The 10,931-nt window shown below is 39.5% G+C and overlaps 1 long non-coding RNA gene across 1 annotated transcript in view; it reads right to left on the bottom strand.

The window, feature by feature from the left end:
* Positions 1–442: 442 nt before the first annotated feature.
* The window catches only part of LOC122708078, an 87,729-nt gene continuing 77,240 nt past the window's right edge, over positions 443–10,931 (bottom strand). Inside the window, exon 3 of the long non-coding RNA XR_006344999.1 lies at positions 443–494. This is a non-coding gene — a long non-coding RNA (uncharacterized LOC122708078). The remainder of the gene's footprint in view (positions 495–10,931) is intronic.

Here is a 10,931-nt window from a genome sequence, read left to right as displayed (position 1 = left end):
CTGTGTCTTAAAAAATCTTAATCTTGCAAAGCAACTATCATTTTAAGAAAACTACACGTTGTGTAGAAGAACAGTTAAGGGGACTGCATCCTTCAAACCAAGTGGGAAGTCCAGAAATTTTCCTGGGGCATTGATTTTTCCTTAATGAAATGGGGGAAGTGATTTTACCTGTTGTTGTCATTCCTACCATAAGAAAATCAGCCATTTCATATCAATGTATGACAAAACCCACTGAAATGTTGTGAAGTAATTAGCCTCCAACTAATAAAAAAATAATAATAATAAAAAGAAATTCAGCCATGTATTTATGAGAAACACAATAGCCAGTCCTTAGATTGTGTAGCCTCATGAAAGCGGAGAAATCCTACATCAAAGAATGTGGTTTGTGGGACTCACCTGGTGGACCAATGGTTAAGATTCTCTGCTTCCACTGCAGGTGGTGGGGTTAGATCCCTCGTCAGGAAACTGAGATCATACTTGCCTCACAGAGTGGCCTAAGAAACAAAGAAATGCAATTTGTGATTCTTGCATCACATTCTCATTTCACATCTCATAGGAGAAAGCATCCCCTGGTACAAAGGAAACCACAGGTTTGATTCATTTCTCTAGGGCTTCTAAATTTGTCAGATTATAAGGAACAATGGAGGTGCTTAGTCCAAACACATTTTCACAGAGATGTGGTTATTGTAAAACAAGCTTTCCAGGTGATGCTTATGATGCAACAATGTTGGGACAGACCACCCTAGGGCATGGGTCCACAAACAGCAGCCGAGGGGCCAAAACTGTCCTAGCACCTGTGTTCATAAATAAACTTTTATTGGGGCACATCACGTCCACTAATTTACTCATTGTCTACCACTGCTTTCACACCATCAAAATACAGCTGAGTAGTTGCATATGCCCCGATAAACCCAAACTCTTTACTTTCTGGCCCTTTACAGAAACTGTTTGCCAATAACTGCTTTCCACAAGGGGTAAAGCAGGAAGTGACCGGAATGGGGAAAACTGACTCCTCTCTCCTAAGACTGCAAAAAAGTACTTGCTCTGAAAGAGTCATTTATTTAATTTCCTTGGGAGTCAAGCAACTTGAAGGGACTAAATTGCTACTTCAATTCATCAAGACTTCTTCTGAGTCCAGAAATGCATTCAGAAATATTTTATTTTATTTATTTATTTTCATTTATTTTTATTAGTTGGAGGCTAATTACTTTACAGAAATATTTTAAAATAGGAAGATCTCTGCCTTTGGGGAAATTGGCCAAATGTCACAGAGAGAAGTTCCTTAAAGCAAAATTATGTGCTCAACTGTGTGCTACTTACTAGAAAAATCATGTAAAGAAGATAAGATGAGGTAAGGAAGGTATTGCGGTTGAATTTGAGATTATCCTGGGCATGGAAGGGGTAAGTAGTAAATATATGCTCAATTGGTTGACTGCTTGATTAATTTATTGGTCAATACATGTCATGAGGGACTTCCCTCATGACTCATTGGTAAAGAATCTCCCTGCCAATGCAGGAGACGCAGGTTTGATCCCTGGTTTGGGAAGATCCCCTGAAGAAAGAAATGGCAACCCACTACAGTACTCTTGTCTGGGAAATTCCAGGGACAGAGGAGCCTGGAGGGCTACAGTCTTTGGGGCTGCAAAAGAGCAGGACATGACTTAGTGACTGAACAACAACACATGTCAGGAGAGTTTGTATCTTGATGAGCAACAGGGAATAAGATTTCCAAACATAATCCCCAATGAATCCTGCAAGTGGTTTAAAGCAACAAACGTTTATTATCTCACACATTTTCTAAAGGTAATGATTGGGAAAGAGTTTAGCCAACTGGTTCTAGTTCAGGGTCTTTCATGAGACTGAGGTCAAGATATGGCCAGAAGTTTCAGCTGAATGAACGGGGGCTAAAGGAGCCACTTCCAAGATGACTCACTCACATGGCTCTAGGTGGGGAACGTCTCTCTCTAGCTGGCAGTGTTGTAGCCATGCTTCCGGGAAACAAACTCACTCAAAAGGACAATGCAGATAGCGGAGTGCCATTTATTACACCAGCAGGCCCAAGGCAGAGTCTCCTCTTAGTCAAGCATCCCGACCAGTTTTTGTGAAAACCTTATATACCCTAAGTGTATGTGCCCAAACCCACCCCCCCAAATTCCTTGAAACTAGTCTGAACAAAGGAAGAGAAAGATACAATCAAAGTTAACTTGTGATTCATATGCCTTAAGCCTAGGTAGTTAACAGTAGACAATTATCAATAGGCCTGTGATCATACCCCAATAAGCATAATATAATTTATGATTCTATTCGGTTACACAGATAATTAGGGTATTCTTTTAGGTGACGGAGAGTCTAGGTACAAGCCCTGGGGCTCTTAGACCTGGGGGGTCTGGTTTTCCAGTTGATATGTCACTTCCATAGGTACTAGCATATAGCTCAAATTCCACAGTCCAGCCCAAGATGGAGTCCTGCTTTCAAGATGAAGCCTGTTCTGTCTGTTTCCTCCTTCAGCAGTAGGCAGAGGGCCTTTGTTTCTTAGCACAGGACCTCGTCACAGGGCTTCTGAAGTGTTGTTATCAAATGGCCACTGGCTTCCAGCACGAGGTAGAAAGAGAAAGGAGAAAGAGAAATCAAGGAGGAAACTGCTATACCTTTAATGACCTAAAGTAGGTATACTATCATGTTTGTCATCTTCTATTTGTTAGAAGTAAGGCCAAGCCATATGCAAGAGGATGGGAATTGGGCTCCAACATTTAGAGGGACAGGCTTCCCTGGTGGCTCAGCAGTAAAGAATCCGCCTGCCAATGCAGGAGATGCAGGTTTGATCCCTGGGTTGGGAAGATGCCCTGGAGAAGGGAATGGCAACCCACTCCAGTATTCTTGCTGGAAAGTCCCATGGACAGAGAAGCCTGGTGGGCTACAGTCCATGGGGTTACAAAAGATTTGGACATTACCTAGCAACTAAACAACAACAACAAAAACATTTAGAAGGAGGTGTTGATGAACTTATAACCATTTGCAAAACCACCACACATACTGCCAGTAGACATGAGTCAAATGCAAGAAACTGGGACTAGAATAAAGAATTGAAAATCTTATCAGCAGGGTCAGGAAGATGTGGTTTGTTTCCATTTGTAAATTCCAAAACTGCCAGCCATCATTAATCAACAGATTATCTTACTTGTGGATTTTTCAACTGGCCTCTTGTCATAAACCAGCACAAGGATGTTGTCTCTGGATTTAACAAGATAAAGAAAGGTCAGTCTTATGACTTTCTCTTTCTACATGTTCCTTCTCTGTTGCCAGAGAAAAATGGGAGGTGAGGAGGGAAATGCAATGCTTTTTCCCTATCATGGTTCCACTGTGTATATTGTTAAATCATGCAGGAAAATTAGAAACTTAATGATAAAATACTATGAAGACAAAGGATATAGTCTTGGAAGTCATTTACAGTAAGAGGAATGAAATCCTTATTTTTCACAGGCATTTAATAATAGACTTTACAAGTAAGTAATTAGTTGCATTTACGGTATTGAATTGGTATTTATACAGTCATATCTTTATTCTTAAAACTTTCAAAAGTGTCATCATCCATTAACATATATGTTTAATATTATAAGTCACTGGTGATGAATTACAGTCACAGCCCAACTTATTACCACATTTTAAATGATGTTTCTAATAGTACCATTAACTAATTAATTTATTCAACCATTTCTCAAATCTGTTTTCCTGTCCTCTATCTGTGGTTTTGATCATACAGTACTTTCTCGCCACTCTTTTGGGGAACTATTTCCTCAAATTCTTTCAGAAAAATCACTTCTGGCAAACACTTGAAGACTTGCTTGGGGTTGTTACCATCCTTAATTCAAGGGGTGAACTCAGATAGCCTTCAGTCAATCAGTGTATCCTACCCCTCCTGCTTTAGAGATAACAGTGAGCTCGGGACCCTAATCAGGTCAATGAGAAACAGGATCTAGGCTCTTTTTCAATTATTGTGAGGGTGGGGGGGAAGCTTAGCTCATTACCTTGGGAGGTATTTCGGTGTCATGTGGGAGTGCCTTGCTCTGAAGTGAAGAATAAGGCTGAAGTTAACATACGATTATGGGCTTCCCTGGTAGCTCAGATGGTAAAGCGTCTGCCTGCAATGTGGGCAGACCTAGGTTCGATCCCTGGGTCAGGAAGATCCCCTGGAGAAGGAAATGGCAACCCACTCCAGCACTCTTGCCTGGAAAATTTCATGGATGGAGGAGCCTGGTAGGCTACAGTGCATGGGATCGCAGAGTCGGACACAACTGAATGACTTCACGGCTTAACACACAGAAGAAGGAACAGAGGGACACAAAGAAGTGGATCGTAGTAACATCAGATGAGCCCCTGGGTCAAGACTTAACTAAGGCCAGAGTTGAATCTTCTTCCACTTAAAAGATAACAAAATCCTAACTGATAAAATATTTGTTTAATTTAATATTTTTGTTTGTTTGTCCATATATTTTTTTTGTCCATATATTTGTTTTTTGTTTGTCCATATATTTGCTTTCAAAATCTTCATGTGAAGACAGCACACATAATATGACTGGGCATTCCCTGGGCCATGTCTCAAAACTGGTTCAAGTAAATATTACTACAGATGAGTTGTCTCATTTTTATGTGGACTTGGAATGGGAGAGTATGAATTTTTTTTAAGCATTGTCTCCCTGTGAGGCATGCTGTTTGAGGTTTGTGTTTGTCATGCTTATAGTGCATTCAGAAACACTCCCTAAATTCAATCTTTGAATTAAGCTGTAACCAAGCTTGTATATTCATTAGAGAAGAAAAATTCTCCTTGAAGAAGTTCAAATTGTTTATTGATTTTCATTTCTGTGTTCAAAGGAAGCCAGGGTAAGTCTGTCTCAGCACAGTCCCCATGGGACTAAAGAGCCAACAAGTGCATCACATTGAAACCCAACTGAGCAGCTACCAACCAAAATGGGAGGATTCTTCTAAAACTATATTAATAAATAGTAAAAGGATGAGATTTCCAGTTCAATAAAGTTTATTCTTAACAAGGGATAACACATTTGACACCATTGGCAGTAAATGACAATTTAAGAGAAAGCTTAGGGGGAAAAAATGAAAATAAGAGAAGTAGAAACCATCTGGGCAGCTTCCTTTGCCTATGACTAGCAGCAAAAAGAGGAATTTTAAATAAATCACTTCTTTCTTGACTTTAATGATTTACCTACTGGTCATTACCTACTGGAGTTACCTATAGTAACTCCACTGCATCACCCATTGGGAAGTGGTATGAAGTGGTTCACAAAGGCAAGAATGTGACTGTCCCACTTGGTAATGATCACACATTTCTAAATGAATACCATCTAGGCATCTCTGAATGTGAGATTTACTAGTGTATGAAAAAGCGTACAAATATTTTTGGTATCTTGGAGCAAACTCCAAAAATTAGCTTTTAAAACTGAGCATGAAGGTTGTTGAATTTTTATGACTCCTTGATAGATATTTATATTCAAAAAAAAAGTCAGCACACCCTGATACACAGATGATGCAAAATATTCTCCTTTTGCCTTAATTTCTTTTTAAAAATAAAATTAAACATGTCTCATTTTACTAAGTATAAAACTATGCCTAAAGAGATACACCTTCTCTCTCAGATTCAAGATTGTAGCTAACAAGGTTTTGAAAAAAAATCTACATTTGAGTTTTTTCTTGATTCTGAAAGATTCAAGAAGATAATGGGCCAAAATTAGTTCTAAAAGCAACCACATTTTGTATTAGAAAATTATATAAACCAAATGCTTGCCTCTGATATATAAAATAAGACAGGACCCTTACCTGTTCTATTTCCTGAAAAGTCAGTTTTTGAAGTCTGAGGTTTTTAGGCACGAGCTACCCATTTTTCTTTTTGGCCCTGCAACAAATTTTTCTGTTCTCCAAACAAATAAAAAAGAAAAGAAAAAAACAGAAATCTCAATTTTTAGCCCAGTTCTGCCAATACTACCTATAAGACTTGGAGAAAAACATTTCATCTCTGTAACTGTTTCCTCATCTGTAAACCAAGGGGAAAAGCACTGTTTATGGCTCAAAGGGATGTTCTGATGATGAACTGTGACAATGTTGGCAAAAATATTTTGCAAAAATAAAGGCATACAGAACTATAAATTTTACTAGCAGGAAACAGGCCAGTGTTATACTGTTGTTGTTCAGTTGCTAATTTGTGTCTGACTCTTAATGACCCAATGGACTGCGGCATACCAGGCTTCCCTGTCCTTCACCAATTTCTGGAGATTGCTCAAACTCATGTCAATTGAGTTGGTAATGTCATCCAACCATCTTGTCCTCTGTCGTCCCCTTGTTCTCCTGCCTTCAATCTTTCCAAACATCAGGATATTTTCTAATGAGTCAGTTCTTTGCATCAGGTGGCCAAACTATTGGAGTTTCAGCTTCAGCATCAGTCCTTCCAATGAATATTCAGGACTGATTTACTTTAGGATTGACTGGTTTGATCTCTTTGCTGTCCAAGGGACTCTCAAGAGTCTTCTCCAACACCACAGTCCAAAGTTGTCAATTCTTTGAAGCTCAGCCTTCTTTATGATCCAACTCTCACATCCATACATGACTACTAGAAAAACCATGGCTTTGACTATAAAGACCTTTGTCAGCAAAATAACGTCTCTGCTTTTTAATATGCTGTCTAGGTTGGTCATAGCTTTTCTTCCAAGGAGCAAACATCATTTAATTTCATGGCTGCAGTCACCATGTGCAGTGATTTTGGATTCCAAGAAAATAAAGTCTGTCACTGTTTCCATTTTTTCCCCATCTATTTGCCATGAAGTGATGGGACTGGGTGCCATGACCTTAGTTTTATTAATGTTGAGTTTTAAGCCAGCTTTTACAATCTCCTCTTTCACCTTCATCAAGAGGTTCTTTAGTTCCTCTTCGCTTTCTGCAGTAAGGGTGGTGTCATCTGCATATCTGAAGTTACTGATATAATCAGATTGATTATATTTTTCACAGCCAAACATGGAGAAGCTCTATACAGTCAGCAAAAATAAGACCAGGAGTTGACTTATTGCAAAATTCAGACTTAAGTTGAAGAAAGGAGGGAAAACCATTAGGCCATTCAGGTATGGCCTAAATCAAATCCCTTACAGTGGAAGTGACAAATACAGTGGAAGTGACAAATAGATTCAAGGGTTTAGATCTGATAGGCAGAGTACCTGAAGAACGATGGAGGGAGGTCTGTGACATTGTACAGGAGGCAATGGCAAAACCATCCCAAGAAAAAGAAATGCAAAAAGGCCAAATGGTTGTCTGAGGAGGCCTTACCAATAGCTGAGAAAAGAAGAGAAGTGAAAAGCAAAGGAGAAAAGGAAAGATATACCCATTTGAATGCAGAGTTCCAAAGAATAGCAAGGAGAGATAAGAAAGCCTTCCACAGTGATCAGTGCAAAGCTATAGAGGAAAACAATAGAATGGGAAAGACTAGAGAGCTCTTCAAGAAAATTAGATATACCAAGGGAACATTTCATGCAAAGATGGGCTCAATAAAGGACAGAAATAGTATGGCCCTAACAGAAGCAGAAGATAGTAAGAAGAGGTGGCAAGAATACACAGAAGAAACGTACAAAAGAGATCTTCATGACCCAGATAACCACGATGGTGTGATCACTCCCCTAGAGCCAAACATCCTGGAATGTGAAGTCAAGTGGGACTTAGGAGGCATCACACAAACAAAGCTAGAGGAGGTGATAGAATTCCAGCTGACCTATTTCAAATCCTAAAAGATGATACTCTGAAAGTGCTACACTCAATATGCCAGCAAATTTGGCAGTGGCCACAGGACTGGAAAAGGTCAGTTTTCATTCCAATCCCAAAGAAAGGCAATGCCAAAGAATGTTCAAACTACTGCACAGTTGCACTCATGTCACATGCTAGCGAAGTAATGCTCAAAATCCTTCAAGCTAGGCTTCACCAGTACGTGAACTGAGAACTCCCAGATGTTCAAGGGGATTTAGAAAAAGCAGAGGAATCATAGATCAAATTGCCAACATCCTCTGGATCATAGAGAAAGCAAGAGGATTTCAGAAAAACATCTACTTCTGTTTCATTGACTATGCTAAAGCCTTTGACTCTGTGGATCACAACAAACTGTGGAAAATTCTTAAAGAGATGGGAATACCAGACCACCTTGCCTGCCTCTTGCAAAACCTGTACACAGATCAAGAAGCAACAGTTAGAACCAGATATGGAACAATGGACTGGTTCCAAATTGGGAAAGGAGTATATCAAGACTATATTGTCACCCTGTTTATCTAACTTATATGCCGAATACATCATGAGAAATGCCGGGCTGGATGAAGTTCAAGCTGGAATCAAGATTGCCAGGAGAAACATATGTGTGTGTATATATATATATTTTTTTCATATCCTTTTCCATTATGGTCTGTCACAGAACATTGACTATGTTCCCTGTGCTATACAGTACAGTCTATTTTCTTACTGGTACCAACCACCAAGAAACTCTGTGATCTCTTCACTATTCCACCAGCCTCATCACCAGGCACTGCTTTCCTCATCCTTTATGCTGGAGGGTATCAACTAGTTTACAGTTTTCTGCAGGCATCACACAAGGTACTTTAAGGTCTTTGAACCTGGCTATGCTGTCTGAAGGCTTGGCCCAGGGGTCCTCTTACCTAGTTTTCATCCCCCTGACACTTCTCCCCAGGCCCTTCCCAGACTGAGCTAAGGACCTCTGCCCTTGCACACACTGCCCTCCAGGCCATCAGAATACTGACCACATGCTAGTGACAATACCTGCTAGCACTTCTGTCTTTCTCAGAAAGCTATAGTGCTCTTAAAAGACAGAGACTATTTTTTGATCCTTGATTCTCCAACAACTAACAGGATGGCTGGGATATTATAGATATTCAATAAATACTTCTTGTAGTGAAATGAACTGAACTCCTGCCCTTCCTCCACACTTAACTTTTTTTTTTCACACTTAACTCTTGAAATTCTCCAATCTAAAGCCACTAAGCAAGCAGTCTTCTTTCTTTAAACCACAGAAACTCTTTATCCCCCTAGGAGGCAAACTCCATGAGGACTTGGCTGAATCCCCAGTGCCTAGAACATCCAAGCATATATTAAGTGTTTAAATATTTATGGAATTTCAATACTGCATCTACATTTATGGTTTTCCAATATTAGGTGGGCTCAAAACATATCAAAAAAGTTTGTTTGGCACTTGAACAAGCTTTTCTCTTTTTTCTATCAGAGATTCTCCAAAACGTTCTCCATCCTTCGAGCTTTCTAACACACTTCCAACTGACACCCTGCTCTCCCCTTTCTTGGATAAAGTGGAATGAGTATGTATTTCTCCAGTCTCCCCTAACATAATTTATTAGTGGTTCTACATCTATGTTGTTGTTGTTCAGTTGCTAAGCTGTGTCTGACTCTTTGCAACCCCATAGACTGCAGCACATCATGCTCCTCTGTCCTTCACTATCTCCGGAGTTTGCTCAAACTTGTGTCCATTGAGTCAGTGATGCTATCTGACCATCTCATTCTCTATGACTGTAAAGCACTATGTGGTCAGAGGCACTCTATGTCTCCATAAGATACGGTAAATTCATTTCATAGGAAGAACTTACTCTGCTAAGTACCAGTGTTTTCATCAATTTACTTATTGACTACCACTAGTATTTTAACTTCATGCCTTCAAACAAGTAATATAATTGTGTCTATTGAAAAGTTCATTTGCATTATTAAGAATTATTTCTAACTCATCTTATAGTAATCAACAATCTCTGTTTCACCATTGTTATCTGTTAATAACTCATATAATCTGCACACAAGGATGTCTAATCAAGTGACTTAATATAAAAAAATCTTGGGTGATCCCAAGGTGTGGAATTAGTATTTTCTATCAGGTGAGTCACTCTTAATCTATAAAGGAAGAAGCCTAGAGATTTCTAATCATTCAAGATTCTTCTCACTAAAGATCAGAAATTTTCCATTAGGGTTAGGGGCCTGCTTCCCCGGTAGATTAGATGGTAAAGAATCTGCAATGCAGGAGACCTGTGTTCGATCCCTGGGTCGGGACCCTAGAGAAGGGAATGTCAACCCACTCCAGTATTCTAGAGTAGAAAATCTCAGGGACAGAGGAGCCAAGCGGACTACAGTCCATGGGTTGCAAAGAGTTGCACATGACTGAGGGACTAACCCTTTCAGACCCTGTATTAGGATGCCGTGGGAGACAGCTGTGGTGTCAACTAACTTTGGGGCTTCTCTGGTGGCTCAAATGCTAAAGAATCTGCCTACAATGTGGGAGACTGGGGTTCAGTCCCCGGGTTGGGAAGATCCCCTGAAGAAGGGCATGGCAACTCACTCCAAGATTCTCACTTGGAGAATCCCCATGGACAGAGGAGCCTGGCGGGCTACAGTCCATGGGGTCGCAAAGAGTTGGACACGACTGAGCGACTCAGCATACTGACATTCATTAGGGTCCTAGAATCAGACTTGTAATTCAAGATAATGATAGATCTCAAGAACAGTAATCACTCTAAAACATGTCTGGCATGCCTATCTATTCACAAAACAAAATCTCAATAAAAGAAAGATTAAAGAGGCATTTAATCTACATAAATCACAAGTTCAATTATTTTATGTTTTAGATATTTGGTTTTACTCTATTATTTTCTAAATATGCACTATACTTTTATCACAAGAAGCATTCTTATTATAGTTCTCAGAAAAACTATAAATAAATACAGGCAAGCTACTTTTTCAAAATTCTTAAGGGATCAGTCAAACTTACCTTGTATTTGGATTCTGTTGCATTAAATATTATTTGGAATAAGGGAAAATTAGAATTAAAAGTCTCTGACTCAAGAGGGAGATTTCACTATAATGCATTGTGATTTGTTGCAATGTAA

The sequence above is a fragment of the Cervus elaphus genome, chromosome 14 (assembly GCF_910594005.1).
Source record: "Cervus elaphus chromosome 14, mCerEla1.1, whole genome shotgun sequence".
Taxonomy (NCBI): Eukaryota; Metazoa; Chordata; class Mammalia; order Artiodactyla; family Cervidae; genus Cervus; species Cervus elaphus.
The sequence above is the reverse complement of the archived record's forward strand: the minus strand, read 5'-3'. Positions and strand labels throughout refer to the sequence as shown.